The sequence below is a fragment of the Megalobrama amblycephala genome, linkage group LG18 (assembly GCF_018812025.1).
Source record: "Megalobrama amblycephala isolate DHTTF-2021 linkage group LG18, ASM1881202v1, whole genome shotgun sequence".
NCBI classification, from domain to species: domain Eukaryota; kingdom Metazoa; phylum Chordata; class Actinopteri; order Cypriniformes; family Xenocyprididae; genus Megalobrama; species Megalobrama amblycephala.
The window spans coordinates 21,596,697-21,621,316 of NC_063061.1; the positions used below are offsets into that span (position 1 = coordinate 21,596,697).

Below are 24,620 nucleotides of genomic sequence, written 5' to 3' on the forward strand. Positions count from 1 at the left end.
GGCGCGAGGCCGGTGACTCAAGTGATAACGAGCATCACCGGCCTTGAGTCTCTCACGGAGGAGCTCCGGAAGCATAAAAGGAGGAGCGACGACAGTGAAGGACGAGAAAGGACTAAGTTAGGCCTGGACTTTATTTTATGTTTTATTATGTTTGTGTGGCCGGCAGACGTCCGCGAGGGTCTGCCGGCATTACTTTCCTCGAACCCGGAGACCCGGGTTCGAGGCCCGCGCAGAGCGGGGCGAGTAGGACCTGGGTCAGGGGTTACATATATATCTTTCAAATATGGCAAAACAAAAGAGAGACGATGGTATTGGTGCTGCTAGTTGGAATTATGCAATGGAGGAAAGGTTTGTGGAGCTATGGCGACAATATGATGCCTTGATGTTTCCTCGAGGGACTACCACGACAGAGGGGAAAAAAGATAAATGCTGGAGAACGATAGCAGAGCAATCGTTGCACTTCAGCAATCAGGTGAGTATTGAAATTGGCTTTAAGCTAATACGCCACTTCGGTAGCCATTGTTTGTTTATGCTCTTGTTTCCCGAAATCAGTTTGGTAGTTCTGCCTTCTTTATGACATCACGCACACCGTTAAATACGGCAAGCAATGATTGGTTGGGAAGCAACGTGTAGTCTAACATGTTTCTTGTCCACTGCACGACAAGAATTTATAGTCTGATCATAACAGACAAAAATATAGTGTAGTCTGAACCCAGTATGGATTCATACAGGATGTAGACACCCTGCCGACCACAACATCATCTCCCATATCCTGTGATTTTCTCTGTAGGTCTCTCATTAAAGGTCTACTGGATCCAGCCTATTTCAGTGGTGAGTTGGATAAAGATGCAGTCTATGTTCCAAGCTCTTCAGTGTGACGACCTGACTCTTTAAGCCCACTGTGGCATGTGAGACAGATCTTCTGTTCTTTTTGTTCCGATATTGTTCTACACAATATATATTGTGAACATACACATTACATCAGTGGTGTGCGGTGGTGTTTCAAAAAGAGGAGGCAAAGTCCTCAGAGTTTTTTATATTTCAAATGTAAATTTATCTCCCCGTTACACTTAATCACATAAAACATTATATAAAAAGAGAGATATACAGTTCTCTTTTGTATTTTTACACTATACACTGTAAACCCGAATAAGTTTGCAAAACCAAAAAATTTGAGGCAATCGGTTGCCTCAATTTTTAAGTTAAGAAATTTTAAGTAAGTTAATTTTAAGTAAAAAAATAAAAATAAGAAAGTTTAAGTAAGCAGAACTGGCCGATTTTTATTTTGTACTCATACATTTGAATTATTCTTAACTTGAAATGTTTGAGTACACTAATTCATACATTTAACTTAAAATTAAGATGTAAACATTTTTATTAGTGTAAACTTAGCTAGCTATAACAAGCTAATTCAAAAAAATGCTAACTTGCTAATTTGCTAATGTGTTAACAATAGCATAATATAACACTTGCTGAATGAGTACATTACATAAATAAAGCATTTAACATACTGCTCTTAAACCAAGCTGCACACTTGTCACCATAATATTAGAAACTCTTCTAAATTAGCATAACAAAACATTAATCACTACTAAATCTATCACTTAACATTAATCTTGCACAAAAAAAAAAAAAAAAAAAAAAAAACCATTATATAACACTTAATTTTAATATTTACTCTATCCTTCGAGTGCCATGGGCAAAGCATACTGGGAAATAGAAATCCCAGCCCAGTTTCAGTTAAACCTAAATGAAAAGTAATAAGTTTATAAAACTCAAAACAATGAAACAGTTCAGTTTACATAAAATATATAATACTCATAAAAGTTAAACTGAACTAATTTGTTTAATTTAAGTTTGTTCTACTCAAATCGGTTATTTCAAGCATTAGGGTTTTTGTATGTAATGTTTTTTGTTTTTTTTTAAACAAGTATAAATTTCATCAAGTTAGTGTTTTTACACATTTTTACATTTGTTCCAAAATAATAACTAAAAGCAGTAACAATTTAAACTATATGTTTTATTTGTGAACTAATGTTCAACTTTTCTTTTTAATAGTTAACTTACAGCAGTCATCAAGCTTGTACGCACTGCTCACAGACACAAAGATGCACACCAAAACCACCCGCAGCTATTTTGTTTTTAGGCCATTTCAAGTTGAAGTTTGACATTACAAAGCATTGATATAAGTGGTTGAGTTGTTTACTTTTTAATTAGTCTTCCCATTAATGCCATCATTGTCTTCATTCAGGCTGATTTGAGAATGCGCACAAAATCAAGAGGTGGGATTTACCACACGAACCAATCATATCCAATCACAACCGATCATATCCAATCATAACTCGATGGAGGCGAAAGTCCTCTCATGTGACTTTCCCCCATTCAATACCCCGACCTAAACCTAGCGCATGTGTGGGGGTCTGTTATAAGTCAATTAGCTGAAAGGAGGCAAGCTTCCCGCTGTTTACCTGTGGGTGTTGTTGTTGGACAGTATTACTTAAAAAAAAAGAGTGTCTTTTACACTTTTTAATGTCACATTTTGTAATATTTGCGTTTTTATTTTTGTAATATTGATTATTTTCCCATCCATTGTTGTGACTGAATTGTTGTGAACACGGAACAAGACACAACTGACAAATGCTTTGACTAGCTCTGTCAGTCACGGGAAAACCCCTTAACTGTTAAAAGGACAAGATAATACATCAAACTTTTTTTTTTTTTTTGAGGAGACACTGCCTCCTCAGGCCCTTGGCTTACATACAGATACACACCACCAGTTATTCTGTCCATCCTTCTCTAAGCTCCAGGCTCATTAGAAAAATGTACCTGTGTCAACATTTTTACAAAACTCAAAATATGTTGTGTTGTGCAGTTTCAAAGTGAATTGTCCAGTGAGTGGTGCTAAAAGTGTGTTTTGTTTTTTCCGGAACATATGAACGTGAATATGGCAACGTTTTATTACATTGGAGTTTGTACATATTCTGAATTGAACTGTCTGGTGAGTGGTGTTAAAAGCTTAATACTCCATCACGTTTAAAAATAACGTACACTTACACTAAACCCTAAACCTACCTGATAGTGTAAACAAATGCAAATGTGACATAAAAACGCAATCATAACCATGGTATGTAAGCTTGTTTTGAACTCGTCTTTTGCAAAAATGTTGACGCAGGTATATTTTTCCAATGAGCCTGTGTTGAACAAAGCACGAGTAGAGAATAAATGAAGTGAAACTGAAAAGAAAGGTGGATGGAGATGAAAGGTGAGAGAAGAGGAAAGACGAGACTTTGAAATGAGAGGAGGAGATTGGAGAAACTAAGAGAAGAGAAATTAAGCAAACCTAAGAAATAAACAGAGAAGAGACGAGATGTGGAAAAAGAAGTGAGAAGAGATAAGAAAACAAGAAACGAGAAACGAGATAAGACTTGAAGAGAAAATAGGAGAATAGATGAGAAGAGACATGTAGATAAGTGAAGAGACTTAAGAATGGTAGAGAAAAGAAAAAATGAAACTGACAAGAAATCAGAAGAAAAGTGATCAGAACAGATTAGAGAAGAGGCAAAAAGAAATGAGCGGTGAACAGAAATGATGAGATGTGACAAAAGGAGAAGAGAAGAGAAGAGAAGAGAAGAGAAGAGAAGAGAAGAGAAGAGAAGAGAAGAGAAGAGAAGAGAAGAGAAGAGAAGAGAAGAGAAGAGAAGAGAAGAGAAGAGAAGAGTTTAAAAAAAAACAAGCTTAAAAAAACGAAGGGACTATGAACAACCAAAAGGCTTTTCTGAGCTCTTGATGAGCATGACAGGCACATTAATCATGAATCACACTGAGCCGTGAGACACTGGAGAAATGGAGGGAGGAGAAGGAGAAGAGAGAGACACGGCGGCTTCCCACACGCTGTCTCCAAACCTACAGCTCCAGAAGCTTTTCCTCGCAGAGCTGCTTTTAAGGAGTATAGAGAGTTCAGACAACATCATGAGTGTTCAGATGAAATCAAGCGCTTGGAAAGAGATTTCAAGAAAGCACCTTTACCATAACCCCCCCAAAATAACATCTTACGTCTCCACAGCATCAGTAAAAATTCATGAGCTTCATAAGTTATAAATAGACGGCAGATTCCTCATTTCGAAAATGCTTCGTGAATGCCTCTTTCCCAGCGGCAAGAATCTAAACCGCACGAGTCCTGCGATAACAACTGTTTAGAGTCAAATTTGCCTGTCTCAGGATGTCCTCCGCCTAGTTCCCGCCTTCCTAAAAACGACTGACCCTCCAGCTGTTCATTTTCTTTACACAAAACTCACCCTGACACGCTAGTTCTATCGAGTTTGGCGGGAGTCTCATTCTGTCAGTCAAAGTAAATAGCCTCTTCTTTCTCATTCAGACGCTGATCAGAGCCGAACATGGAGACAGGTGAAAGAAACTCAGTAGGAGAGTAGGAGGATGATGTAAAGGAAGCAAAAGAGGGTGAGAGATAAAGAAAGAGAGCAAAGAGAGAGAGATTAATCTGAAGCCCTGCCGTGAGCCGCAGCAGGGGGCATTATGGCTTGTTAGGAGAGTGTGAATGTACGGAGCTCATACAGATTTCTGTACACCATCTGTTCAAATATGTGATACTATATCAACAAATCACAGGAGAAACGTGGCCAAAACGCTGTTGTTGAGGAATCTCCTCAGGTAGCTGGATAACTGGGAACTGAAAGGCTGTTTTTGTTAAATGAAGGTCGGATTTTCTCTCTCTCTCAAGGGAAGTCCCTCTGAATGCATCCTGTGGCAAACATCTGTCTGAATCATGAAGACGCTGCATTCACTCCATGTCTGTCTTCTGGATGTCTTAGATCCTTAGCCAAATCCCTATCTCCCTCTCTCACTCTGTCTCTCAGAAAAGAAAGAAAAGCAGCCAGGGAAAAGGTGAATTGTGGGAGTTCTATACCACAAAATGGAAAACTACAGCGCTGAGAAAATTAACGCTGTTAAACATTTTAAATAACATCAGTCGGTGCAGTAAATTTGGCAGCCATAATGATAGATTCCATACATTTCTATGAAAGGGAATGCTGATACATTTTAAAACCCTTTAATCTAATAAGTTGACCAATGTGTAACTCAAGAAAACATACTGCATATTCTCTCTATATAATCTGCAGGTATGTTTTCTGCAATAACAGATCCATAATGACTGTTATTTTGAGAGCAATATGCAAGCCAATTCCGTTCACTCTCCCCTTTCAATATCTCTGTTCATTCATTACAAAAACTCCTTTTCATCCATCAGGCAGAAAGGCTTGTAATTACAGCCTTTAAGTGAGTAGGAATCAGTTCTGTCTCTCTCTTTCTCTCCATCTCCCTCTGCTCTCTCTCTCTCTAGTCTGCTTGAACCAAATGGAGCCAACATAGAGTTTCTCGCCTCTCCTGCTCTTTCGATTGCATAGTATTATTAAATGAACCTCAGAATATATTACAATCTCTCTTCCCTGTGCCCAGACAGCTTTAGGAGCAGAACAGATAAAATATACCTTAAATGTTGTCATTTTGTCATTTCATTAAAAATCTGGCAGCAGAGAGGAACTGAGTTCCATAAAAAAGTTAATATCCCTCAAAAAGAACGAAAGCGGATCGTTCTGGTGAATTTATTAATATCATTATTCTCCTGTCAGTGCGCATATGTGGCATATGGAAAAATGTCACTCATAAAACTTGCACCTCTTACCTTCTTCTTTTTTTCTTTCTCTTTCTTTTTTTTTTTTTTTTGCCCAGAATCCATCACAACCTAGGATAATCATTACAGCAAGGTGAGACAGAGCTTTTAACGACTCTTACAAAACAGAGAAATCATTAGCTGACACCCCACTGTCCTCTATAATGGAAGTTTGGTGTCTTCTGAGTACAGTTGATGAAGTTACAACATGACATGTGCAAACTAGCAAAAAGGTGAAAGACTGACACACAATTTATGCGATGAGTGTCCCGTGATACAGGAACATCAATCAAACAATCTGTCCTGCCATATTTATAACCAGGGAAAGAGCATAACAAATATCTCTTTAGACAGGAATTCATTTGAAATGTCTATTTATATTAGCTACAAATGTCTTGTATAAAAATCACCTGGATTGGACATGTAATTCTGCACAAGAGTAAAGTTAGTAAATGCAAACCTATTTATAATAATTCATTTGTCAAATTGTCATCTATCTAAAAAGAATTTGATTAAAATGATTCAATAATCCAAAATTATTAATAACCTATATGAAATGGATCTGTAAATGTGTCGTGAATCAAGATAATATAATATAACGTGCGGAGTGCCTGCAACCCCTTCAGCCGTGACTTATTCACGAGACAGCACTAGCCTTGAGTACCTTATTGCTTACTTAGAATGTTATATTATGTTATCTTGATTCACGGCACATTTACAGATCTCGAGTTACCACACAATACAAATATTAAAGCCAAAAATATGTATCAATGCAACTTTCATGAAGTAAACTTTTTCTAAAAGCCTTCCTTCTGCCGGAAAAAATAGTCCCTGACCGTGAACAGCAACAGAAGTTACATTATTACGTCATTAGATGGCGGCAAAGACTGTCTTTATGAGTGTGTCAGTCAGTAGTGAAGACTTTTACATTGAAAAGACTGAATTGTTGTGAACACGGAACAAGACGCAACTGACAAATGCTCTGACTAGCGCTATCAGTCACGGGAAAACCCCTTAAAGGTGCCCAAGAATGCTTTTTCACAGGATGTAATATAAGTCTAAGGTGTCTCCTGAATATGTCTGTGAAGTTTCAGCTCAAAATACCCCATAGATTTTTTTTTATTAATTTTTTTAACTGCCTATTTTGGGGCATCATTAACTATGCACTGATTTTTTCAGAGCGCCGCCCCTTTAAATCGCGTGCTGCCTGCCACACGAGCTCTCGACTATATTACAGCACATTTACAAAGTTCACACAGCTAATATAACCCTCAAATGAATCTTTACAAGATGTTCGTCATGCATGCTGTGTGCATACATCGAATCATGTGAGTAAAGTATTTATTTTGATGTTTACATTTGATTCTCTATGAGTTTGAGGCTATGCTCTGTGGCTAACGGCTAATGCTACACTGTTGGAGAGATTTATAAAGAATGAAGTTGTGCTTATGAATTATACAGACTGAAAGTGTTTAAAAATGAAAATAGCGACAGCTCTTTTCTCCGTGAATATAGTAAGAAACGATGGTAACTTTAACCTCATTTAACAGTACATTAGCAACATGCTAACGAAACATTTAGATAGACAATTTACAAATATCACTAAAAATATCATGATATCATGGATCATGTCAGTTATTATTGCTCCATCTGCCATTTTTTGCTGTTGTTCTTGCTTGCTTACCTTGTCTGTGCACAGATCCAGACGTTAATACAGCCTTTCCTTGTCTAATGCTCGAACATGGGCTGGCATATATGCAAATATTGGGGGCGTACATATTAATGATCCCGACTGTTACGTAACAGTCGGTGTTATGTTGAGATCTGCGTGTTTTCCGGAAGTCTTTTAAACAAATGAGATTTACATAAGAAAGAGGAAGCAATGGGGTCTCTGTATGTCAATGTATGTCTTTTCCATGTACTGAACTCTTGTTATTCAACTATGCCAAGATAAATTCAATTTTTCATTCGAGGGCACCTTTAACTGTTAAAAGGACAAGATAATACATCGGACATTTAAACAGTTTTTTTATTGTGAACATAGGATTGACCTGAAGGAAAATGCTAAATCTTAATGCAGGTAATAAACTTGTTCAATCGACCTCTTTCTAACAATACTCTTCTAGTTCTACATAATACAGTAAGCTTCAATTCAGTTTACGTTGCTAAGAGTGGTTGCTAAGGATGTTGTGTAGTGATACATATACATCGTGAATAAAACACAGCTATTGACCAATCAGAATCAAGGTCAGGAACTAATCGTTTTATAAAAGATACATATCATAAACATCACATCACATTGTTTTTAGGGCTGCCCCTTAATAGTCGACTAATTGTTAGTCAACTAGAAGAGGCTTAGTCGACCAAAATTTCCTTAGTTGGCAAGTCGCAGGAAAAAAAAAAAAAAAAAAACCTTGTGTACGGTAAAAGCTTTCCAAATATCTTTTTCTGAACAGTCTAAAATGACCTGTTTCCATAAAAATAATCGTGTCTGTTAAAATTAAAAGGTCACAGCAGTTGAACTATTACGTGTAATTGTGTTTACACACACAGAGATATTTCATCTGTCTCTAACGCTGGCTCTGGTCACCGCCACTCCGGCTCTGAAGTTTAAATGTCAGACTCAGAGACACGGATTAAAGCGCTTTAAAGCCATAGCTCAGTTTAATGGCTTCCTGTGAGGGTTGGAGGTTTTAACTTGACATTTTTTGCAAACTTCCATCATAAAAATCTATATATGAACGACAACCAGTGTTTATGTGGTAGAAATGTTGCCTATTAACTACTTCAGCCCAGCTTTTCCTTCCCACAAAAGGAATATCATCTATAGAGCCTAGACAGTCATCATACCCTGTGAAAATCTTTAACTTTTGTCACATGACACCCTGGATAAAAAAATAAATAAATAAAATAAAATAAAATAAAATAAAATAAAATAAAATAAAATAAAATAAAATAAAATAAAATAAAATAAAATAAAATAAAATAAAATAAAATAAAATAAAATAAAATAAAATAAAATAAAATAAAAAATAAAATAAAATAAAATAAAATAAAATAAAAAAAACAAGCGAAACATAACATAACATTTTGAAACATTATATTATTATATCAATGCATTTAATTATATTTAAAAATTAAACACATTACAAATCTATTGGTGAAATACCTGGTTTGGTAAAGTGATGAGCCCCTTAAAGTTTTCATTATACACTTGCTCAGGTGCAACCAATCAACTTCCAGATCAAACACTAGGTTAATTGCCCCTCCTGACATCAATTGTATGGTTTTGATTACTTCAGAATAAAACCAGCTGTTTCTTAAAGATTTCACTGTTTGTAGTGCAAGGTATTGCAAAGAATTCACCATGGTTGGGAAAATGCTTTCAAAAGGCCTCTGGGATAAAGTTGTAGAAAAGCACAAGTTAGGAGAAGACTACAAAAACTTTTTGAAGCCTTTAGCTATCCCTCTGAGTACTGTTCAGAGCATCATTAAGAAGTGGAAAACGTATGGCACCACCAACACATTGCCTAGATCAGGCCGTCCGTCCAAACTAGATGACCAAGCTAGGAGGACATTGATCAGAGGAGCTACCAAGAGACCAAAGGCAACTTTGAAGGACTTACAAGTCTTGTTTTTGTGGTAAGGCAGGCACAATTTTAAATAAAGCTGGAAAAGATTATTTTTGGAATGGGTTTTTATTTCAGGCTGTATGACAAATAAAATAACTGTTTTAAAAGGGGATGATGACTTTCTGTAGGCACTATATATTGTATTTAGCATGGTTAGCATCCAATAGCATTGCAACTTTAGCTTACTGGTTTTCACAAAACCTGATGCTAACAGAGAAAATGGAGCCAATAAAGAGGCGTTCTTATGATGCAAAGACATTAAAATCTATGAATAAAAACACTTCAGTGAAAGGCAGAGTGAAGCTAAGGGAGCGTCTCATGACAACTGAGTTGAAAACCCCTTCTGCTGAAAGTAATTTCGAGAAGGAAACAGTCTGTATTAAACACATGAATGAGTGATAGCCCGCAGTATTTTCAGCAGAGCAGAATTCATATTCGCTGAACTTCTGAACCCTGAAACACAGAGGGATACATGCTCTCACACACAATGAATATGTGCTGGGTAGCAACAAACCATTGCTCATTGTCACAAAAACATAACTTCACTATCAACAAAAGACATTTGAGGTCCTAATATGTGTGTATGAATGTGTTTGAGGTTTTTTTTTTTTTTTTTTTTTTTTCCCATTCTGAATAAAACTAGGTCCTAAAAAGCTTTTTCACTGGATGTTATGGTTCGGTACGGCTCACTTTTTGGCTCTCTTCCACTGCATGGGACGGCTCAGTATGGAATGGCTCGCTTAAATAGTACCACCTCAGTTGAGGTTCCAAGCGTGCTGTACTGATACTGAATGTGACATGTAAACTGCATATTACTGATTGGTCAGAGAATCGTCACTGGATTTGAAAGAAGAGACACCAAACCCACTAGATTTAAACAGTCAGTAACAGCCACCGCAGTATAATTTGTACGTGCGACTTTTTTTTTTTTTTTTTTTTTTACGACATTCGCACGCAATTTGAAAAAAGGAATGGCTGTATCGTGGTCAGTAGATGAGGTGCAGACTCATTAGTAGCTGAACAGCGGATCCATGGCAGTAAAGACGGCACAACTATATCAGTCTATAATCCCACCCACTTAGAAGCGGTACGAAACGGCAGTGGAAAAGCGAACCAAAAGTACAGTGTACCGAACCAAGCCATACCACGCAGTGGAAAAGAGCCATACAGTACTACTTAAAGGATTAGTCCACTTTTAAATACACTTTTCCTGATCAATTTACTCACCCCCATGTCATCCAAGATGTTCATGTCTTTCTTTCGTCAGTCGAAAAGAAATGAAGGTATTTGAGGAAAACATTCCAGGATTATTCTCCTTACAGTGGATTTCAAAGGCTACCAAAATAAACAAAATTACAGTTTCAGTGCAGCTTCAAGGGCTTTAAACGATACCAGATGAGTAATAAGGGTCTTATCTAGTGAATTGATCGGCCATTTTTGAAAAAAATACAACCGTTTATGCTTTATAAACAAAATATCGCATTGAACGTACTTTCCGCTTCCGCATTCTTCATAACGCTTACGCTGAATGTTCTACGCCTTCACTATTCTACTTATGGAACGAACGCGGCGCCAGTTTCGTTTTTTTCCGTAACTTGAACTTTCATATTGGTACATTATATTTAATTTGATTGTCATTCGCAATGCTTCATGTGATTGTTGTTCAGCTGTTAAGCACAGTTTGTTGTCCAATTTTCTAATACTTTTTTTGCTGCAAATCAAAATTTGTAATGTTATCCATCTCGTAGCTGGTTGGTTCGAATAATCTGTGTTTCAGGCTACATATATGGATATATATATATATATATATATATATATATATATATATATATATATATGTAGCATATGTAGCATCAGACCAGACTGTACAAGCATGTTTGTCTAAGCTTTTTCCACATTCAAATTACTGGAAAATCCTGACTATTTTTCCTCTTTTTTTTTTTTAAGCTGTTTTGCCATCTGTGCTGCACTGTAGATCAATTACGCTCCATTAGCCAATCACAGTGCTCCCTTTTGACCTCCTCTTCAAGGTCTTCTGACTATTATTTCTACCTATTTCCACTGAAATGACAGCCGTTTGGAGTGTTTCAGGCTTGGTTTCACCCATTTTACCCATGTAATGGAGCCGCTAGTATCATCTCAAGTGTTTGTGCTATAGTTCAAAACATATATGTAAAAAAGCACACATGCTGCCTGTTCTTTCCTGACAACATCCCTCCATTGTTTCCTCAGTCACATGTGCTGTCTCTCTCCCAGAGGTGTAACCCTCATCTCTCCTCATTAGCTTGTAATGCTCACTAATCAGAGGTTATAACCTGTCTCACCTCTCGGTTCCACTCAGCATCAGGTCCAATAAAGTGCACATTAACGCGGTTCACCCTCCTCTGAATACATCACTCTCTATAAACGCCTGTTTCTCTTGGAACGCATCAAATACGAGGCTGGAAATAACATGAATATACTTTCAGATGTTAATTAAGAGTCATAATACAGAAGGCCAATGAACACATCCAAAAAAATAAACCTTTCTTTTCACTTGTACTCAATTAGGTCCCCTACAGAATGGTTCCTTTAAGGATATGACACATAAGTAGCCTATATTCAATCATTCTAATGAGGCTGTAGTGCTTAGCGTAAAAAGTGATAAATTATTGCTACGGGCTTTAAGTGGAGAGTTTAAAAGTATTCATTAAGCAAAAATTTCATGTAATATATCAGTACGGAGTCTAAAAAGGTTTTAATAATGATTTACATTTGCATAGGTGACAAGAAGCCCTGTGATATGAATCAGATCCAATTATGCTAAAATAGAAACTATCATAAACGTATAAGTGATAAAATTCAAATGTATATTCAGCCAAGACGGTGCTGCAGTAATATATGTCAAAAGAGTTTCAAATTCTGATAGGAGGGATTAAACTAGGCGATATACGAAAATGAGGAAAGTCAGTGCTGGTCAAGGTGAGGTCACAAGCTCATATGAAAAACATGAGATTGGTCTGTAGTGACCCATAATTAGCTTCATGTTTATTCATCCCGTATGAGGCAAGAGAGGATGAGGGAAAAAACCCATAGAAAAGTATGAGTGTGCGTGAATGTGCAAGTTTATTATTGGCGGATGGCTTTTGGGATGGAATAGAGAGAGCAAGTGTGTCTGCGTAGTTGGCGCATGCCGATTAATGCTAACATTCACCAAATACCCAGGCTTACCGCTAATCCCCATACACTGATGTGCTTTAGAATGTAACAGAGCCCACTGACAGTCAGAAAACTTCCCTTTAATTGATCGTCTTCTGTTCAAACTTGTGGCCGATCTTTTCTCATTTGCTTTTCCTTAAAGGGATGCTCTTTTTCCCATCCATGCATAAACATTAGCATCTTCCTAGCCTTTTAATCCTGTGGATTTACCATAATCAATCAAGCATAATCGCAACAGAAGCAAATCGGCCCTAATCAAACGCTAACGCTCCACACAATTAATGACCAGGAGAGCTTAGCTGCTTTGGTTTACACATTCATTATAAGTGAAAGTGAACATTCCTACTAAAACTGTTGACTTTGCTGTAAACACACTGCATTTAAAGGGATAGTTCACCCAAAAATTAAAATTATCCCATAATTTAATCACGCTCAAGCCATCCTAGGTGTATATGATTATCTTCTTTCAGGTGAACACAATCAGAGATATATTTAAAAAATATCCTTAGTCCTCCAAGGTTTATAATGGTTGTGAATGCGGGGCCGCGTTTTGAAGTAAAAAATAATGCATCCATCCATCCATAAAAAAAAAAAGTAATCCATACGACTCCAGTGGGTTAATAAAGGTCATCTGAAGTGAAGCGATGCGTTTTTGTAAGAAAAATATCCATATTTAAAACTTTATCATTTCAAATAACTAGCTTCCGGCAGATGACAGTACACAGAATGTCAATTTGCAGCGGAAGAGTAACCTTGGACCTGATGCACGTAACATAACAACGTAATGATGAACGCGGAGGCGCAGAGGATAGAGCAAAACAAATCACCGGTCATGGATAATTTCAGAGGATTTCGATATGAGAGAAGAGGAGCTTAAATTTGTTGCACAGCCCTATTTGTTTGAACCGCGAAAGGCGTCTAAGCTTACAATACTCCTACATCCTGCATCATACATCACGTCAGAGGATTACTCATTTTGACAAAGCTAGTTATTAAATTTTAACTGAACCTATAATAAAGATGGACAATTTGAGGAAAAATAATCAAATAATCAAAATTAATAATTTTAAAATTGGAGAAAAAAAAGTCCTAGTTTGCTGTGCTTGTTTGTAGGGCTGCACAATTTGGCCCAAATTGATGTGATTATGTATCAAAATGACTTTAAAATAAACATAAATTATATATATATATATATATATATTATATATATATATATATAATTAAAATACTAATATTTATGGCTGTCTTATTTTTTTTTTCAAACATTAAACATCAGGCTTTTATTTTGGTGGAAAACTACATAGAGTCTAGACTGGGTAAACCCAGCCTGATCTGCCGGCGATTTGATTTCGCCCCGGCAACTCAGTCTGGAAACCCGTACATTCATTTCTACTGCTTCTGTTACACTTTTGCGGGAACCAATCACAGACTGGCTTATCCACCTTGCTCGCTATTGGCGGGTATAACACGATGACGATAGAGAAGCGACGGCAAGCACGACCGTCAATTCAATTCCTTTTAACCTCTCGACGATGCTGAATGACTTCTTTAGTTTAGTAAACAAATCGCTCGAGTGGGTGTAAATACCACTCACTTTCATGTTTTTTTTGCACAACCATTCAAAAATCGCTCGATGCCATTGCTGCTTCTGCAAACCGCTGATCAGTGCTATAAACCAATACAAACTAAACCTGTCTGGAGTTTTCGCGTCACTCTGCAAAGTACGTCTGATTGGTTGAAGTTTATTTATCGAACCACTTTGAGACACTGAAAACACTGGATCATGAGCTGCTTAGGTGTAAAAGAACACATTGCCGCGCTTCACCCTGAAACATGCAATGCGTTACATCACAGCCTTTGTGATTCGATAATGACACCAAGCCATATCGTGATTTTGCTTTTATTTCGATTAATCGTGCAGCCCTACCCTATACACACCCGTTAGCCCTAAGCTGTCAGCATTCATAGCAATGGTACATGACCCTCATGGATTCATTTGAACTGTTGTCAATACAAAAACATCTTTTAGAATCAAATGGTGTAGTTAGTGTTAACAGTGCCACGTGTTCATTATGGAAGAGCTTTTTTTGCAGCTAGCTCCACTGCCGGTCTCACTTTGTTACTGGCTCATCACGTAAGATGTTCACCTGAGTGCACATACTCTGTGTTTTCAATCTCAGACTAAAGTAATCAAATCAGGAGCCGCTGGGAGATTAAATCTGGACTCGGCTGGTCAGCTGCCTGACCAAGCATTTTCTTCCACACCATTTCCTGTGCCAATCGTTACTATTTTTCACACCCCCTCTTTTCATTCCTCTTTCATCCTCTTTATCTCTCTTTGACAGTACCTTTCTATTGCTACCTCTCTCCATTCATCCTCATCCCCTTATTCCTACTTTCTGTCTGGAAAGAAGAGGCAGCAATCAGATCAATGCCTTTCTATACTTTCTTGACTTTAGCCTGATGTACATTAGCACACAAAAGTCTAAGTAATTCTTTCTAGTCATCACCGTTTCTTTCCTCAAAAAAAAAAAAAAAAAAAAACAGTGATCGGTGGCTTTTAACACCATAAAATTAGTCCATCCAGCTAGTGCACTACATCCAAGCTAAACAATACCTTTGAGTGAGGAACAGACCAAACTTTACTCATGTTCTTATAGATAGATATATAGATATATTTTGAAGTTTAAATCTTGCAAATTCATCAATAATGAGATTAAACCGAAGTCCTTAATACATTAAACAACAACAGAAGATAAATCTTTAAGCGTGACCCTGGTTGCATGTCAGCAGGAAGCATCTTCGATCCAGCGTGCCACGACTTTGTTCATTGAGAGCAGAGAAAATTGATTCCAGTTCCACAAAGCTAGGACAAATGGAACAGAATGCCCCCCGTCACCACAACTCTGTACCTGTTCCTTCTTAAAGCTACCCGAGGGACTTTTACTGTCAGCCAGGAATTTGACGAGCTGACTTTAATCACCTCGGTGAACACATTAAAACATGGCTTTGAGTTTGCAGGTCATTCGACGGTAGCTGTGAAACTCTCTGTTGAATATTAGAGAGGGTTTCTGCACCTAATCATGTCCAACCACTGCAGAATTCAGGAGGAATATTAAACAGACACATACAATTTGTCTCTAATCATATCAGTCAGCTCATAGAGGACTCACTAAGAACGAACTGCGGCCACTGAAAGTGGCGTTTAATTGCACGTGCTGTCTGCGTTGTTTTAGTACCCAAATCACTAAAAAAATTATGCAAATTGTGTAACGGCGCAAATGCTCCCACAGAATATGTTGAATGCAATTTGCATGGAGCAATTCCCAATCTTGTTGGTCGCTTCTGAGCCCTAGGTAGCAGATTGTGATCTGGCATACAATAGTCCACAAAAAGTCTAATTTACACAAAAAGGAGAATGACTCCCAAAGACAAAGATTTAATTTAAAATAAGATTTCATTTAAATAAGGCACATGCTATCTTAGAGCAACTAGTTAAATAAGATAGTTGGCGCTCAAATGCAAAGTAAAAACTTTTTTAGCAAATTTGCTCCAGAGTGTCCTGACAGGTATGTCTTTATATCTAAAAGTCAGATGTGATTAGAAAAAAAAAGTTAAGGAGACATGCCAGGTGAATTCATTATATCTGATGGCATTAGCATTAGCTCACTTAGCATGTCCCCTCTTTTCTGTTAGCTTCTACCCTCTAACCCCAAGCACATACTCTTTGTGCTGCACCATTAGGTAAAATCTTCTGACCTCATCACAGCAATCAAGAGCATAACGAACCCTATGAATACAGCATATCATTACACTATAAATGTACCACATACTGGCATTAAATGTAACACTACAGGAAAAAAAGAACACTTACAGAAAAAAGAACAAATTTAATCCTTTACTAAGACAAAGCTGGAGCAAATGAAGTCCTCCCCTTTATACATGATCATTAGAGGGAGGTCGGAGGAAGGCCCAGTGGAGGTTGCCTCACGGTCAGAGGGACACATCCCCTCTCAGCTGGGCAGTTTCGCAATTAGTGCTATTGAGCGGAACCATTCACAGTGACTAACTAACCCTTTTCAGGGTCTTCCACAATCCTGACACCTTGCTTCATTAGTGCACAGCTGCAGTAGGTTACTTTGGTTGTACATATTGTTAAATGCACTGTATATGTACAACCAAGAGAAAAATAGGGGAAAAAAGACTAACTGGGACTTGTCATTGCACTTGGTTCAACTGCTTCTATTTTTCTCCTAATTTGTAAGTCGCTTTGGGCAAAAGCTTCTGCTAAATGATTAAAGGTGCCCAAGAATGCTTTTTCACAAGATGTAATATAAGTCTAAGGTGTCCCCTGAATGTGTCTGTGAAGTTTCAGCTCAAAATACCCCATAGATTTTTTTAAATAAATTTTTTTAACTGCCTATTTTGGGGCATCATTAACTATGCACTGATTTTTTTCAGCGCGCCGCCCCTTTAATTCGCGTGCTCCCTGCCACACGAGCTCTCGACTATATTACAGCACATTTACAAAGTTCACACAGCTAATATAACCCTCAAATGGATCTTTATAAGATGTTCGTCATGCATGCTGTATGCATGCTTCGAATTATGTGAGTAAAGTATTTATTTTGATGTTTATATTTGATTCTCTATGAGGCTGTGCTCCGTGCCTAACGGCTAATGCTATACTGTTGGAGAGATTTATAAAGAATGAAGTTGTGTTTATGAATTATACAGACTGCAAGTGTTTTCTCCGTGAATTCAGTAAGAAACGATGGTAACTTTAACCTCATTTAACAGTACATTAGCAACATGTTAACGAAACATTTAAAAAGACAATTTACAAATATCACTAAAAATATCATGTTATCATGGATCATGTCAGTTATTATTGCTCCATCTGCCATTTTCACTGTTGTTCTTGCTTACCTAGTCTGATGATTCACCTGTGCAGATCCAGACGTTACTGGCTTTCCTTGTCTAATGCCTTTCATAATGTTGAGAACATGGGCTGGCATATGCAAATATTGGGGCGTACACCCCAACTGTTACGTAACAGTCGGTGTTATGTTGAGATCCGCATGTTTTCCGGAAGTCTTTTAAATAAATGAGATTTACATAAGAAAGAGAAAGCAATGGAGTTTGAAACTCAATGTATGTCTTTTCCATGTACTGAACTCTTGTTATTCAACTATGCCGAAGTAAAATTCAAATTTTGAATCTAGGGCACCATTAAATGTAAGCGTAAAACCAATTCCTACATACAGATATACAATAAGCATTTACACTGTGTTATATGCTGTACTGTATTTCTATCTGTAGTAAAATATATATTTTTATATATCATATATATGATAAGGTACAAGTCACTGTAAATGGAACTAGAATATCTTAGAATATATTATATATTAAAAATATCTTAAAGGTGCAGTGTGTAAATTTTAGAGGCATCTAGCAGTGAGGTTGTGAATTGCAAAATAGAGAAGCTACGGTGGCCAACACATATATGTCATCATCTGAGACAGCAGAGAGTAGCGAGTCAAGCAAACGCACTCTCTATAGAGCAGTTTGTCCATTTAGGGCTACTGTAGAAACATGCGGGTGCAAGATGGCGACTTAACATGTAAAGGGACCCGCAGTGTATGTAGATAGAAATGGCTCATTCTAAGGTAATAAAAACATAATGGTTCATTTTGTAAGGTCTTTATACAACACTGAAAGCATAGTTATGTATATTATATTGCAAATCTGTCAATAGATCCTCCTAAAATTTTCACATTGCATCTTTAATCAATAACTGTAATAAATAGAAAATATTTCTGAAAAAAAAAAAAAAGTTTTTGCAGGTTTTCTTCAACTACCCTGTGAATTGAAACCCCCAGAGCACGGTTGCCATCTTGTGGATAGACTAATTACTGCATGTGCGACCTGTGCGCACATGTACGTGTGGTTACAAAAATACGGTACAGTATGCACATACTCTTCTGATAACGGAATTCGTGTTACACAAACTGTAGACGACCAAGGAACACAAATAAAATCAAGTAGGAAAAAAATATATCTTCCTCATTCTAACAAAAAGCTTCATATAAACAGTGTTGAGTCTCCACACTTCTTGCACTGCGGTGCCCCTGTGCGCCTGATTAAATAGACCCATCTGGTAGACTACAGGTGGGTGTGGGGGAGATACTGACCTTAGCCCTTTTCCACAGTTGTTATTCTCTCAGTGAATTAAGAAACAAAGTTTTCTCTGAGAAACTTGCAGAAGACTATTTTTGCACAAATGACAATAGCTGGTTTATTGCTGTAAATTCACAGTCTAGTTAATCTTTATTTCATTAAGATAAAAATAGTGTTGTTTCATCTGTAATTAATTAAGCACTTATTCACTACAGCTAAGAATCCATCCTTATAGTCAAATGCTTTCTATAGGTCATCACTGGGACACACTCTACAGCCTCTCAACATATCATACCACATATACACCTCTGAAGATCACTCATCTTCAAGATAACCCCTTCTTCACCTTCCATTTACCACTCAAGCAATCTCTTGCTCAATCTTGCCTCCTTTCGTGTCATTAATTCAGCTGTCATCACAGCAACGACATCACAGGAAAAAAATAATATTTTAATAGAAAACTTATTTTAAATAATGATTTTTATAGTATTTTTGATCAAATACATGAAGACTTAGTGGACATAAAAAAAACGTAAAAGACTTAAAGGTGCCCTAGAACTTCTTTTTAAAAGATGTAATATAAGTCTAAGGTGTCCCCTGAATGTGAATGTGTCTGTGAAGTTTCAGTTTTTTAACTGCCTATTTTGGGGCATCATTAACTATGCACTGATATATAGGTTGCGGCCCCTTTAATTCTCGTGCTCCCCCTCCCCCGGAGCTCGCGCTTGCCTTGAACAGCATAAACACAGTTCACGCAGCTAATATAACCCTCAAAATGGATCTTTACAAGATGTTCGTCATGCATGCTGCTTGCATGCATCGAATCATGTAAGTATAGTATTTATTTGGATGTTTACATTTGATTCTGAATGAGTTTGAGGCTATTCTGCGTGGCTAAAGCTAACATTACACACTGTTGGAGAGATTTATAAAGAATGAAGTTGTGTTTATGCATTATACAGACTGCAAGTGTTTAAAAATGAAAATAGCGATGGCTCTCTTGTCTCTGTGAATACAGTAAGAAACGATGGTAACTTTAACCACATTTAACAGTACATTAGCAACATGCTAACGAAACTTTTAGAAAGACAATTCACAAATATCACTAAAAATATCATGTAATCATGGATCATGTCAGTTATTATCACTCCATCTGCCATTTTTCGCTATTGTCCTTGCTTACCTAGTCTGATGATTCAGCTCTGCACATCCAGACGTTCTGCCCTTGTCTAATGGCTTGATCATGGGCTGGCATATGCAAATATTGGAGGCGTACACCCCGACTGTTACGTAACAGTCGGTGTTATATTGAGATTCGCCTGTTCTTCGGAGGTCTTTTAAACAAATGAGATTTATATAAGAAGGAGGAAACAATGGAGTTTGAAACTCATGTATGTCTTTTCCATGTACTGAACTCTTGATATTCAACTATGCCAAGATAAATTCAATATTTAATTCTAGGGCACCTTTAATTCGTAAAATGTTCTATTATTATTATTACATGATAATAATATGATATGAAAAAGTCCTTGTTTAAAAAAAAAATCATAATTAAAAAAATATTTCACGCAATGTTTATGAACCAAAAGGCCAAGGTTTGGCTGGTTAGCATCTTTAGTTGTTCCTAGGTCTGTCACAAATAATATTTGACATGTTATTCTGACTTTGTTCTACCCAATCTTAACAATCAACATATATTATAGTCGTTTACAGTCGCCTTCTATTTATTAATTTTTTTTTTTTTTTTTTTTTTTTTACACACACTGGGAAGTCACATCACTGTGAAATTTCACTGAACTCATTTAAACATCAAAAGCTGTATTTTAAACATCAAACATATTCTAATTTGCTGTGGTTTTGTCACTAGTGTATGTGTTACTTTTCAGATTGCGCCTAGTGGATGAAGTGGAAAAACCACAACAAGGCCACCGTAAACATTTAACATATGGTCACATGTAAGAAGCCTGCAAATGTGCAGTGTGCGGCAATAAGCATTTTAATGACTGAAATGATGAAAGCAGTTTATTTGAACTAATGAAAATAAAAGTTCTCCAGAGGTTTGAATTTAATTATGTGAATCTGGATACGGGCTCTGCTAAGCTTGACTGTCAGCCTCCGTTTGATCAGAAACATTTCTGACACCTTCAAAGAATCTGCTTACAGTCTGCTGAACTAGAGACGACTGATTCAGCAAAGTATTAACATTCAGGGACTGAGAAATGTATATAAAAACTTCACATTCCCTGCATTTAATAAACAGCAATAACCTTTATAGTGCCATCTGTTCAAACAGTGCCGCACCTGCAAACAGACACACAGTGTTATGACTACAATAAAAAAGGACACTTGGACATGGAGAAAAGCCAGTGCTCTCGATTACTATTCTCTCAATTTACACATACACACATTCAAGTGCCAACCTGGATAGTTCATTCAGTAATGAAAATGGTGTCATTTACTCAGCTCAAATCTTTATGACTTTTTTCTCACACTATTGTGTGGCTTAAGGCTTGGAATATAGTGCTCTATGTGTCCTTTTGACACAAGCTTGAAAAGCTTCGGTCTTCATTCATCATCATTTAAATTCATTCAAAGTAATACTGGCTTGAAATGGCATGAATGTAAATGATGAACTATTCTATTAAGCGAAATATACAAAATACAGAAAAGGGATCATTAACTTGACGACATTACAGGAGAAATGTTGGTCATGCGTCACGTGAGAGATGTGCTGACACGTTTGAGAAGAACTTCTGCAATCATCACCGGCATGGGCGGCCAGCGGGAAAGATGAACAAGATAAAAACTAGGGGATGAGATGGAGAAATGAGTGAAACATACTGCCTGACCCTACTGACGATATACTACGTTACCCACGATTCCAATTGGACTGGTGGAGGTGTGCTCATCATTTGCTTTAAACAAGACACCACCCATTACTTATGGACTTTTCCTGCAGAAACGCACAAACGCTCACGTATTAAAGCCTCACACACTAGTTCCAATGATTTAAAACTCAGTCAGACAGAGCACACATGTAAGCTGTTTCCATGGGCCATTTCCAGGGCAATGATGATGATCTTGCCCTTGTCATATTAGTCGGTAATCTCTCTGCTTTTGTCCATCCTAATCCGTTTTTTTTTTTTTTTTTTTTGGCATTTCAGCCTAGAATCCTTTATATATATATATATATATATATATATATATATATATATATATATATATATATATGTCTGAAAAAAAAAAAAAATCCAATGTTACAAACCCAATACAAATCTACATTTTATTCACTATGCAGTGAATGAGTTTGCAGTTTTGGTCACAGTTTATGCATGAATGCCAAACATGTCTCTGTTGCTACTGTTCTCTCATGCAAAAGATGTTATGATGGACATGAACAGAGGCAAACTTTCCATTTTCCGTCATCTCCTTCCACACTGACTGCTACTCTGGCATCGTCCTGGTGCTTAGCTACATCATCAATACAGCAACCAATGTAGAAACAACCAGATATTGACTACAGTGTCTAAATGGATTAGATTTTATCACTTGTGAAATGGCAGTGCGGACCATCAAGTCCTAAAGATCGGAAAATTTGTGTTCAGTGCTGAAAGAATCCTAAGTTTCCAGTAGGTCTACACGCAAGTCCACTTATAATGTTAGTCAGGATTTAGACCGCAACAAAATCATTATAATTAATTTCAACCTGATTATTTTCCACACTTTATTTGACATTTATTTAAAAAAAGAAAGCTGTTTTGCTGCTGTACCTTTAAGACTTCTACATGCTTGTTTACTGTCAATTATGTAAAGTCTATCTACAGTGGGTACAGAAGGTATTCAGACCCCCTTAAATTTTTCACTCTTTGTTATATTGCAGCCATTTGCTAAAATCATTTAAGTTCTTTTTTTCCTCATTAATGTACACACAGCACCCCATATTGACAGAAAAACACAGAATTGTTGACATTTTTGCAGATTTATTAAAAAAGAAAAACTGAAATATCACATGGTCCTAAGTATTCAGACCCTTTGCTGTGACACTCATATATTTAACTCAGGTCCTGTCCATTTCTTCTGATCATCCTTGAGATGGTTCTACACCTTCATTTGAGTCCAGCTGTGTTTGATTATACTGATTGGACTTGATTAGGAAAGCCACACACCTGTCTATATAAGACCTTACAGCTCACAGTGCATGTCAGAGCAAATGGGAATCATGAGGTCAAATGAACCATCACTGCAGCCCTCCACCAGTCGGGGCTTTATGGCAGAGTGATCAGAAGAAATGGACAGCACCTGAGTTAAATATATGAGTGTCACAGCAAAGGGTCTGAATACTTAGGACCATGTGATATTTCAGTTTTTCTTTTTTAATAAAATTGCAAAAATGTCAACAATTCTGTGTTTCTCTGTCAAAATGGGGTGCTGTGTGTACATTAATGAGGAAAAAAATTAACTTAAATGATTTTAGCAAATGGCTGCAATGTAACAGAGTGAAAAATCTGAAACAAAGAGTCTGAATACTTTCCGTACCCACTGTACATTAACCCGTTTGTTTCGAAAGTAGTTTGTTTCCATGGTGTGACCCCTATTAAGGCACCTTTGTCCTATTCCACACAGGCTCCCTGTCATTTTACAAGACTCAAGCAATGAAGACCTTTCATCACTCCTCCAGCCCCATCCTCGCCCCGCACCAGTGCGTTAGCACTGACCTCAACTGCGGTTCAGCCATTTCACTTCTATGTGGTGTGACGGCCAACACACTCTTCCCTACCAATAAGCTGACTGAAGTTTACTGATGGCTTTGTTCAGTGCCTTCTCAATTCCCTACTCCTTTCTAGCTGTCAAAAAATGTTGTTAACCCTTCTTCCCCTGACAGAATCAACAGCTTGGAAGTGTTAGCCTGCTTGGTCTTCTCAACATTAAGGCAGAAACATGAAACAGTGCTAAAATAAAACGTTAAAGGAGTCTTGGTCAATTTTGCTTTCTAGTCCACCCTGAATTTAAAGGGTTAGTTCACCCAAAAATGAAAATAATGCCATTTATTACTCACCCTCATGTCGTTCTACACCCGTAAGACCTTCGTTCATCTTCGGAACACAAATTAAGATATTTTTGATGAAATCCAATGTCTCAGTGAGGCATCAATTGCCAGCAATGTCACTGAACCTCTCAAAATCCAGCAAGGTAATAAAGACATATTTAAAAAAATCATGTGACTACAGTGGTTCTACCTTAATATTATAAAGCGACGAGAATACTTTTTGTGTGCCAAAAAAACAAAATAACGACTTTTCAACAATATCTAGTGATGGGCGATTTCAAAACACTGCTTTGAAGCTTTACGAATCTTTTGTTTTGAATCAGTGGTTCGGAGCGTCAAAGTCACGTGATTTCAGTAAATGAGGCTTTGTTTACGTGATCCGAACCACTGATTCGAAACAAAAGATTCGTAAAGGCCGTCCTAACATATGTCCATAGAAGCACAAGCCTGTCATGAATTTTCTCCAGACCAGCAGGTGGCACTGATAACCTCCAACCTTTTTATTATTTTAGATTTTCACACAAAGGCTGCATCTGAAATTGAATACATAGTAGGTGAAAAAAGTATAAAAAGAGTATGTCCAAATTAATGATATTCATAAAACAGTATAGGCGTAAGTATTCTGAAGACTTACAACTTCTAGGTCGAGATTCTGACATGCGCATCTGATGGACACTGACGTTACGCAACTGACACTGGTAGGTCACATGACAGTAACAACATGATCGATATAGCAAAATATATTCATTCTACACACATTCATCCTATAGAACCTTTTTTTTTTTTTTCAATGGCCATGAAGTATTTCATTATATATTCAAAAGAAGTACCTAATCAGGGAGTATGTGATTTCAGAGGCAGCCAACATGGGCCA

At 37.1% G+C, this 24,620-nt stretch overlaps 1 protein-coding gene and 1 long non-coding RNA gene across 4 annotated transcripts in view; one reads left to right on the forward strand and one right to left on the reverse strand.

The window, feature by feature from the left end:
* The window catches only part of unc5da (unc-5 netrin receptor Da), a 247,173-nt gene that overhangs the window by 102,350 nt on the left and 120,203 nt on the right, over window positions 1–24,620 (reverse strand). The window lies entirely within an intron of this gene.
* LOC125252533 lies at window positions 96–23,767 on the forward strand. Its single transcript, XR_007181239.1, has 3 exons — window positions 96–472; window positions 791–831; window positions 23,323–23,767. It is a non-coding gene; the product is annotated as an uncharacterized LOC125252533 (long non-coding RNA).